Here is an 11,088-nt window from a genome sequence, read left to right on the forward strand (position 1 = left end):
AGTTGATAGTCAACATACTTTTAAAATTGTAATTTAAGAGATTATGAAGAAAAAGTGATGTTTTTCAACCTCTGATAAAGGGAATTTTATGTTAAATTTTGAATTACAAGTGTAATTTTATTCTGCTTGTATGTGTTCTCCTTAAATCTATGTAAGCTCACTGATAAAATAAATTGGTATTACAATCTGTTCTCCATATTCCTCTTAAAATAACCTAACTAGAAGGTTAAGCTCAATATGAAAGACAAACAGCAAACTCAACAGGAATGAGGTGAGGAACAAAGGAATTCAGGCAAAAGTTATATTTCAGGGAGAAACAGAGCTGCCCGGGCAGCCTTTCAGGGAGAGAGAGAGAAAAACTTCCCCAAGGTGGTGAGGGATAGGATTTTTAAAGTTTAGGATTAGGGAGTTTGGGAGTGAGGTTTAGGCTGATCTCTATTGGTTAGTTTTCAGAAATAGGTGGCTAAGTTAGGAGTTTGCAACTTTCCATTCATAAAGTTTAAAACTCAAACACTCTCTTAGGCACAAAGGGTTGTAAATAGTGGAGGGCAGACAGCGTGTAAGGGGAGTTTACACAAGAATGTATTGGCCAGAGAATGGAGGCTGAATAATGGGAGGTTATCACAAGAAGGCAGCTGATGGAGTGTGAAGGAGATGATGGAGGGTGAAGGAGACCCTGGGCTGTTGTTTTGGGTAAGACAGGCTTTCTGAAATACTTGTCAGGGGTAGGTTGCATCCTGTCAGGAAGGGGTCATTCTCTAGGCCTAACATACTTGCCCTTTTGGTAATAGGGGGAATGAGGCAATGGTCCATTTTCTGTAACTACTTCCAGCTGAAAGGTGACACAGCTGTCTTAAGGGGAAAAATTTAGGGGTTGACCAGAGGTGCCATGGGACAGGAGAAAAAGATGTTTCTGCTCTTTCTCATATTGGGAGATATCATTCATATATTCTTGAGTTACTGACCAGATGCCTTGGTGTATGAGCTGGGAGTTGAGCTGTAAGGGACAAGGGACAAAGAGAAGAACTAAAAACAGCATTAGCCAAGGTGTCATAAGGGATACGAAAGATGATTTTAGCAGTGAAATAAAAAAGAAGAGAAATAAAGATAGCCATGATTGTTTCCCGTAATTAGCATTTTGGGTTTTTTGAATGATTTCTGTGTTTTCTCTTAAATTTTTAAGATTTTCATCTACCTACCCAGTTTTATTAACATAGAAACAACAGGTTTCACTTATCATGACACAGATGCCTCTTGCAACTGTGGTGAGAACATCTAATGTTCTGCTGTTTTGTAGAACAATTGAAGCTAGGCTATCGATTTCCTGTTGCTGGTTATCAATAGCTCTTACCTTTGCAGTCCAGGATAGTTGTAATGAGAGAGAAATATTTAAAATTGAGTGTTCTAATGGTGGGATTCCTGCAAACCAAAATAGGCAATAAAAGATAATGTGTCCTATGTCATGTTTTTTAAAAATAAGATTGTTTTGAGCATGAAATCTAAATTCTGGATTTTCTAAGTAATGCCTTTTTTCCCATTTTAGAGGTTGGAGTGGGGTTTCAAGAAAGGAATGTATGCTAGGTATTTGTCCAGAAGAGGCCAATTCTTGGGGTTTTAAGATAGTGGCCTCAGGGATGAGAAATATAGTACAGGTTCCTGTTCATACCCAAGGAAACACTGAATATATAGTATCACCAAATAGAAAGTAAAAACCAGTACCTACAATCAGTAAGGCTGTTTAAGGTCCAAAGGGGATAAAATATAGATGTGGACGGGTAGAAACTTTGAATGCTTAGGTTCAATCATAAGCTACATTTATGTATAGAGGATATTAGTGAGGGTCAGAAATGTTAAAAGTAAGTTTTACAGGGATAAGTTTCATATGAACAAACCTCAAGATTGAGGGCTTGGCCTATTGATTTGATTGTCGCCACTGTTTGTGAGAATATCAGGAATTCTCCATATAGGGAACTTTAATTTTCCTCCTTTCTTGCCATTCCCCCAAGGGGACTTTACAGTTACTTTTTTTATTCACTGTTCAAAAGTCACTCTGGGGTTTTTTATTCACTGTTCAAAAGTCACTCTGGGTACTACAAAATCTCATGCCCTATTCAAGGTTCAGGTACTTGTGGTGTTCAATTAACCTGTCCATATTAAAATCAAGCCTAAGAGTCATCCCCAGAGAACTCTTTGTCACTCAGATATGGCCTATCTCTCTCTCAGCCAACGTGGCAAACAAACTCATTGCCCTCCCCCTCTCTAAATAGGACATGACTCCCAGTGATGTAAACCTCCCTGACAACATGGGACAGAAATCCAAGAATGAGCTGGGACTCAGCCTAAAGAGATTGAGAAAGCCTTCTCAATCAAAAGAGTAAAGAGAAAAATGAGACAAAATAAAGTGTCAGTGATTAAGAGATTTCAAACAGAGCTGAGAGGGTTATCCTGGAGGTCTTTCTTATGCATTACACAGATATCACCTTTTTAGATTAAGGTGTATTAGAGAAGCTAGAGGAAAGTGAGTGAAACTGTACAGCTTTGTTCCAGTAGCCATGTTTATTGAAGAAGACTATAGAGTGCTACAGCTTTCATAATGTGACAGCGTGATTGTGAAAACCTTGTGTCCGATGCTCCTTTTATCTATAGTATGGACAGATAAGTAAAAGCTATGAATTAAAAATAAGGGAACAAATGTTAAAATAAATTGAGTATGGATTGAAATACTAGAAATGAATGAAAGGGAGTGGTAAGGGGTATAGAAAAAATGGGGGAACAAAAGTTAAAATATATTGGGTAGATGGAAATACTAGTGGTCAATGAGGGGGTGGTAAGAAGTAGGGTATGTATGAGTTGTCTTCCTTTTTCTTTTTATTTCTTTTTCTGGAGTGATGCAAATGTTCTAAAAATAATCATGGTGATCAATATTCTACTATGTGACGATATTGTGAGCCATTGATTGTACACTGTATATGGAATGTTTGTATGTTAATAATGTTCAGGTTTGTGTGTTGTTTTGGTTTGTCAGCAAAATATTTTAAAAAGTAAGTTTTGTTTGACAGGGAAGATTACTAAAAAGTAAAGTGAAAAGTTTGGGGGATATTTCTTGGACTTTATTTGGTTAAGGTATAAATTGATCCTGACTGGTTTTATAGACTAAATAGTTACGTTGGTTTATAAAAACTGCTAAATTTCCCATGGAAGATTCATGGGAAGATAGGCTGCTTAATAGGAAAGGATGTACATAGGCTAAAGGGGCTGAGAAAGGAGGGTTGTGGAGGATGAGCCTTGGGCTATGAGAGCTAGGAGGAGGAAAAGACTGGCTGGAGGCTGGGTGTGTGATGGGAGTATGTTGATGGTGGCATACATGGTGGTGAGAATATCTCTGCTAAGCAGGTGTGTAGGGCACTATGGTTGTGACTAGAAAAGAGTGTGTGAAGAGATGGCCCTTGAACTGGCAAAATAGGCGGGGTTGTACTTAGGTGTGAAAGGGGTTCTTCTACCCCCATGACCTGAATGACTGATAAATTTGTCTGATCAGAATAAGCATCAAGAGCTGAATATGTGGTCCCTGTGTCCAAAAGAAAGGCATCAGGCTTACAATTGATGAGAAGAGTTACCTGAGGCTCCTGATTGTTGATGGTGATGGGGGCCAGTGAAGGTCTCAGGCCCCATTAATCCTCATTAAGGATGCCAAGGTTAGCAGCAGCTGCAGCTTGGAAGGATGTCTGTGAGTGTAGAAGAATTTGGGGACAGTTCATTTTCCAGTGATCTGCTTGACCACATAGTGGGCAAGACCTGGTGGGTGGTTTGTGATTGGGGCATTGCTTTGCCCAGTGTCCCTTAGAGTTGCATCTGAAGCAGGGCCCAAGAGGGAAGTGAATGGCCTGTCTGGTGAAGTTTTGCATTTGCTGATGGCCTAAAAGTGCTGTAACTATCATTTGAAGTTTAGTTTTCTTCTTTTAGATTTTCCACCCGGTTTTTAAAAACCTTAAAGATGGCTGCCCTCAGATCTTGTTGTGGGTGAGAAGACCCTCTAAAAACTTTTTCTGTGTGCCTGATATCTGAAGGTAGCTGGAAATGAAGCAAGAATTTAACCATAGGTGCCCCTCAGGGCTTTCTGATTAAGGCATGTATGTACAAGCAGAGCTTCAGTGAGTCTGGATATAAATTGGGCTAAGTTCTCAGGAACTTGGGGGGATGCGTTTCCAAACCCTGAAACTGTGCACATTTGGAAGTGATTAGGTTTTTTTATCTCAGGGAGATTAATTTGATATTGTCAATTGGGATCTATTTGAGGTACTGCTTGCCAGGTAAGACTATAAAACTAAAATCAATATAAACTCTTTAATATATTGAGCAGGGTTGGTAGAAAATGGATCTAGTTTTTTCTCTATTGGAGGCTATCTTCTAAAGAAAATGAGACATATACACAGACGATGCCTTCAGTACCAGCTACTTCATATAGTGGTGGAAGGGTTAGGGTTTCTGAAATTTGGACCTGAAGGTAGAAGCTAGGAGGGAGACTTTGGGCTGAACTCCTTTGCGTTTTTCTAATTTGACTTCCTTCCATCTACTGTTAAAGGTCTAAAGGCTGTTTTAATAAATTGGGATACTAGAAGAAGAAGAAAATGAGAACAGAGAAGAAGAAATATTTGTAATATTTATGGAAAGTTTTAAAAAACAAATGACTGAGAATAGTGATGGTGGCTCAGTGGCAGAACTTTCACCTGCCATGCCAGAGACCCCGGTTTGATTCCTGGTGTCTGCCCATACAGAAATAATAAATAAATAAATAAACAAATAAATAAATAAATAAATAAATAAATAAGTCAAACTATAAATTCAGGAATCTCCGAGACCACCCAGCAGAATAATTACTAGAAAGTGAAAACTAGGCATTTTTTATTAAAACTTCAGTAAAACAAAACCAACAGATGATTTTTAAATAAATCAGAGAGCGAAAAAGGAATGTGTACTTTAATTACTTCTTCAGCTCCCACTAATTCCTAGGGTAATAAGAAGGGAGCCAGTGTCCCTGTAGAGTTAAGAGGTGGGGGATTAGGATCTGCCTTTGTGTCAACAGAGGGAAGGGGTGGCCATGGGGAAGGGGAAGGCCTCTGTCCTCACCAGCATATATGAAAAGGGGAAAAAGTGCAGTGACAGCGTCTGTTTACCCAAGCTATTCCTCTTACAGCAGACAGGCCTCTCACCCCTCCTTGCAATTTAAACTACCTCATCCTTAAAAATTCCCCAAATTTTTCTGAGCAGTTGGAACTACATGTAAACAGGATGCTTGCTCCAAGAATGGGTAAAATTGCACATAGGCAAGGTAAGACAAATTCCCATGAAGAAACCCCTCCCCTTACCACTCATCTGCTTCTGTAAACCCAGCTTCATGCCTTTCCCAATTTAAATCAGCCAATTATTTTCTTTCAACACCATCAGTTCATACCTTGTCTTTAATGTGGCATCCTGACTATAAAAGCTTTTGTAAACTTTTGTTTGGGGCCCAGACTTTTGAAGTGACTTGGCTGGGCCCTATGCACATGGATGAATAAAATCCTGCTTCCTGAAGCTCTGGAGCTTTGGTCCCAACTCCTTCAGTGTTTGCCCAACATTTCTGGCAGCTCATCCAGGATTGAGAGCTGGTGATATTATCACCTCCCTTGCCCATGGTGGTGATGTCACCTGAACCAGAGACCCAATGGCAATGGGGACTTCCCCATCTTTTGGAATCCTGCCCACCCCAGCCAGGCCACTCATCACTGCTTAAACATGATGGATCCAGGAGAGCTTCAGGAACCAGATGTCTGGGAACACTGCCATCTGACTGGTAAGCACTTGAGTGTGTCAGGTTATCAGCCCACTTGTAGAAAGCCAGGGGCCTGAGTGGAAGGGGGGCCTGATCAACTCCAATGATCTCTGAGTACCAGCCTACATGCAGAAGGCCAGGGAAAATAGAAGTCTTCAGATTCGTTTCAGGAAGGGTGGTACAGGAGGAAGGTTGGTTGAATGTGCGTGACTGTGTGAATGAAAGGAAGTCCTGGGTCACAGAAGCTGAGCACCAGGCCATGAGTGAATTTGGATTCTGTGAATCTGTGGGTGATTCTCATATGCTTAAGGGTGGCCTACCCTGAAATGGGGGTTCACCAGGGGTTTATATCAGACTGCCAAAGCCAAGAGACACCCAATGTCCCTGCTAGGGGAGCAGCCAGACCAAACAAAGCACATGATTGTCTAATATCCCTTCATTGTTTCTCTGTAAAACCTTCCCCTAACTATTGGCTCTGTCAGTATGGGAGGGGGAAATCTAGTAAGACACCATTGTGGTGCATGTTGTCCAAATTTAAGAAGGTTTTTACTTATAATTGGGGAGTCAAACTGACCTCCAGTCAACTCAGGAAATTCTGTATGCTAAAATGGTCCACCTTTGGGGTATATTGGCCATCTGAGGGAACTTTTGAGTTAGAAAAGGTAAAGGTAGTTTATAGTATAGTGTCAGAGATGCCTGGACACCCATATCAGTTCCCCTACATTACCACCTGACTGGAGGTCACAAAGAAGAATCCAGTGTGGATAAAGACTTGCCTTGGTGGACAGTGCCAGGTGTTTCTCACCCAAGTGGTAGAGAAGCCCTGCAAGGAACAAGGTGGCAAGCCCAAGGACCCAGTTTCATCCAATAGACCAGACGATGAAGAACCCCCACCTTCACACTACCAATACCCACAGACCTGCTATATCCTTCCAAAGCAACCCCGACCCTCCCAGAAGCCCATAGGTATCACCTGAGGCTCCACTGGACCCAGCCATCCCTGGGCTTCCTAAGCCATAGCAGCTGTGGCCCCAGCCAGGTGCAGCTGCTCCACCTGCGACCATACCCTTAATGTCTCTAAGAGAAACTCAAGGACCTCCCTATGTCTATGCCCAGGGAGGCTTTCAGGAAGGGAGAAGAAGCTTCACATATATTACCTTCATTTCTTCTGATTTGCTAAACTGGAAGAACCATGCACCATCCTACACTGAGCAGCCCCAGGAAATTATTGTCCTGTTCCAGTCCATTTTCCAGACTCAGCATCCCACCTGGCTCGACTGCAAAAAGCTGCTTGTAACTCTCCTCAGCACTGAGGAATGTTGGTGCATGGTAGTGGTTGTGCAGAAGCACCAAGAGGAAGCATCCCTGATGGCACCTTAGACTCAACCCAATATGCTGCCCACAGTTTTCTGGGGGATGACCCAGAGTGGGGCCCAAACCCTGACATGGGGTTGCAATCTCTTCAATGGTTCCTTGAGGCCATGCTCCAGGACCTCCAGAAAGGCAGCCAAAAAGCCACCAACATGACCAAGGTCAAAGATGTCTTGCAGAAGCCAGATGAGCCCCTGATGGAATTTCTTGAGCAATTGATGGAAACCATCCTCCAATATACACCATTCAATTCTGAAATCCTAGAGAGTCAAATGATGGTAAACACCACCTTTGTGGAACAAACAGCCCCCAACATTTGGTGTAAGCTCCAGAAACTAGATGGATTGCAGACATGAACATAAGCCACCTGATAGAGTGGGCACGAGGGTGTTCATCAGTTAGGACCAAGTATGGGCCAAAAAGAAGAAACAGAAGTTCAGGGAAAAGGCTTAGATGATTGCTGCTGACTTTGAGAATTGAGACCAAGGGCCTCAGCCAAAAACAACCAGAAGGGCCTGAGCACCCCTAGGGTGAAACCAGTGCACTTACTGCAAGGAGGAGGGGCATTGGAACAAGGAGTACACCAATAAAGCTGTCCCATTAACAGCAGAGGAAGGTGGGACACTGACCCTAGGCCTCATCCGGGTCCCAACACCATCACCTTGGCTGCTAATGAGCCCTCTGAGTAGGACAGACTGAGTTCCATATTTTAAGCTCCCAGTAACCCATGGACAGAGTAAAATTAGGGGCCAAACAATGGATTTTATGGTGGATACTGGTCTCAAGCACTCAGTGGGATATTCACCCATTTTCTGGCTGGAGAGTAGATATAGTGGGTGCCACTGGTATAGTGCAGAAGAAGCCATTCCTGAAGGCCAGAAAGTGCAGCACTGGGTGTCACTCAGTGTCACTCAAGTTTCTGTACATGCCTGAGTACTCGCTGCCACTTCTGGGATAGGACCTCCTCAGGAAACTGCATGCTCAAATTACTTTTTGCCCTGAAGGAGAAGCTTTTTTTTTTTAAATTAATGGCCCACAAAATATCCTACTCTGAACCACAGTACCTGGTGAATAGTGACAGCTACATGAGGAGTCTAAAGTGGGAGGAGAAGTCTGCTCTAGCCTACAATTTCCAGACATTCCAAGTGTCTGGGCTGAGCACAACCTCTCAGGCCTAGCCAAACACTGGTCCCCAGTGGTAATTTCCCTGAAGCCTATGGCATACCCTGTGGTAGATCCCTCAGAAAGCCCTAAAGGAGATTCAAGGCCATTTGATGTGGCTGGAATCCCACCAGATTATCCGTCCCTGCAACTCCCCATGAAACACTCCATTCATACCCTTGAAGAAAGCTCAAGGAGGGGAATTTTGCCCACTTCAAGACCTGTAAGCACTCAATGTAACCACAAAAGCCATTCACCCCATGGTTCCTAACTTGTATATCCTCCTCAGCCTTGTCCCAGGGAAAACCAAATGGTTCTCATGTTTGGACTTGAAGGATGTCTTCTTCTGTATCCAGGTAGCCCCAGATAGCCAGGAAATATTAACCTTTGAATGGAAAAGGCCCTCTGTGGGAACCAGAAGACAGCATACTTGGACTCAGTTGCCTCAGATATTCAACCCCCCCCCACACACACACACACTATTTTGGGCAAGCACTGTGACCTGCAACGTTCCCAGCCAAAGATTGCAACTACACTGTCCTGCAAAATGTAGATGACCTCCTACTTGCTGCCAAATCCCACAGTGACTGTGAGCAAGAGACAGAGCAACTTCTCCATCACCTGAACCAGGCAGGGTGCCGCGCATCCCAGAAAAAGGCCCAAATCTTCCAGCAGCAAGTCAAATATCTGGGGTTTTACCTACAGCAAAGGACCCAAAGCCTGGGGCTGGAGCGCAAATGAGTAGTTTGTGGCTTTCCCACACCCACTTCCAGAAAACAGGTCAGGGAGTTTCTAGGGGCAACTGGGATCTGCCCCTAACTGAGATTACCTCAGTTTTCTAACCATTATAAGCAATACCAAAATGAATATATTTACAGATTGAACTTGTCCACTCATCTGATTATCTCCGTAGTACTTTTACCTAATGTTTAATTTTGCATACATTTTTAAAAAATCTCCAGTTATAGTTTTACTACTATATAAAAGAAAAATGATACCCATTTCCATTTCCACCTGTAATTTCTGTGTGGCCTCTATGTACCCTCAAGGTTGATACAACCCATCTATCAAATACAAGTTCAAGTTTGTTTGCTCCAAAATCCAACTGTACACTATGTATTTGTTTGCAACAAAGAGGGAATGACTACTTCTCTATAGTATGAAACCTGTTGAGGAAGTTTTACTATCATATACTATAGGGAATACTGAACCATCAATTTAAACTTAACTCAATATGACCAGCTGAATACAGTCAGATTAATTCTTCCACATTTCATCACATCATCACACAGCTCATGTATATACTGTGTTTTATGTATCCATTCATTGGTTGATGGACACTAGGGTTGCTTCTGTCTTTTGACAATAGTGAATATTACCACTAGGCATGATGGTGTGCAAATATCTGTCTGATACCTGATTTTGATTCCTTTGCCTATATGCCTTGTAGTGGATTTGCTGGGTCATATGTTCATTCTTTATCTAGTTTTCTGGGATTGTTCTTCAGATTTGCATTTCCTTAATGACTAATGATGTTGGGCATCTTTTGATTTGCTTTTTGTCCATCTGTATATCTTCTTTGGAGAGTCTATTTAAGACTTTTGTCAATTTTTTCATTGGTTTGTTTTTCATTTTGTTGTTAAGTAGAAAGATTTCTTTATATATTCTGGATAATTAACCTTTTGTGGATATGTGGTTTGCAAATATTTCCCTATTGTGTAGGTTGTCATTTTACTTTCATGATAACATCCTTTAAGGCTCAAAACTTTTAAATTTTGTTGAGGAGCCATTTACCTTTTTGTTTTCTCTTCTGTGACTTTCGCTTTGGGTGTAAAGTCTAAGTAACCATTGGTTAATGTAAACTCCTTAAGACACTTCCCTACATTTTCTATTATGAATTTTATAGTTCTGGCTCTTAAATTTAGGTATTTGGCCCATTTTGAGTTGATTTTTATATATTGTGAAGTGTAGGCCTCCACCTTCCCAAGACCATTTGTTAAAGGGTCTATTCTTTCCTGATTGGGCTATCTCTGCTTCCTTGTCAAAAGTTCTTTGGTCATAAATGTGAGGATTGATATTTGAACTCTCAATCTGATTACATTGATCTCAATATCTGTCTTTGTGCCAATACTTATGGTTATTGAGGCTTTGTGCTTTTTCAAAATGGTTTTAGCTACTTGGGCCCTGCTACTTTCCATATAAATATGATGGGTGGTTTTTCCATTTCTTCAAAGATGGCTGTTGGAATTTAGGTTGGGTTTGCATTGAATCTATAAATTGCTTTGGGTAATATTGATGTCTTAATGGTACTAGTCTTCATGTCTGGGAACAGAGAATGCCCTTCCACTTATTTAGGTCTTCATTGATTTCTTGTAGCAATGTTTCATATTTTTCTGTGTACAAGTCTTTTAAAACCTTAGTTAAAATTATTATTAGATATTTTATTCTTTTAGTTGCTGTATTGAATGGAATTTTATTTATTGATTTCTTCTGATCATTCTTTTTATTTTTGAGTGTTGATCTTGTACTTCATTACTTTGATGAATTCATTTGTTAGGTATAGGAGTTTTTCTGTGGATTTTACAGGATTTTCTGTATATAGGTTCATGTCATCTGCAAATAGGGAATGCTTTATAACTTCTTTTCATGTTTGGATGTCTATCATTTTTTTTCCCTAATTGCTCTGGCAAAATTTTCAAGTACAATCATGAATAAAAGTTGTGACAGTGGTAATCCTTGTCTTG

This window comes from Tamandua tetradactyla, assembly GCF_023851605.1.
Source record: "Tamandua tetradactyla isolate mTamTet1 chromosome 22 unlocalized genomic scaffold, mTamTet1.pri SUPER_22_unloc_2, whole genome shotgun sequence".
In the NCBI taxonomy this organism is placed as follows: domain Eukaryota; kingdom Metazoa; phylum Chordata; class Mammalia; order Pilosa; family Myrmecophagidae; genus Tamandua; species Tamandua tetradactyla.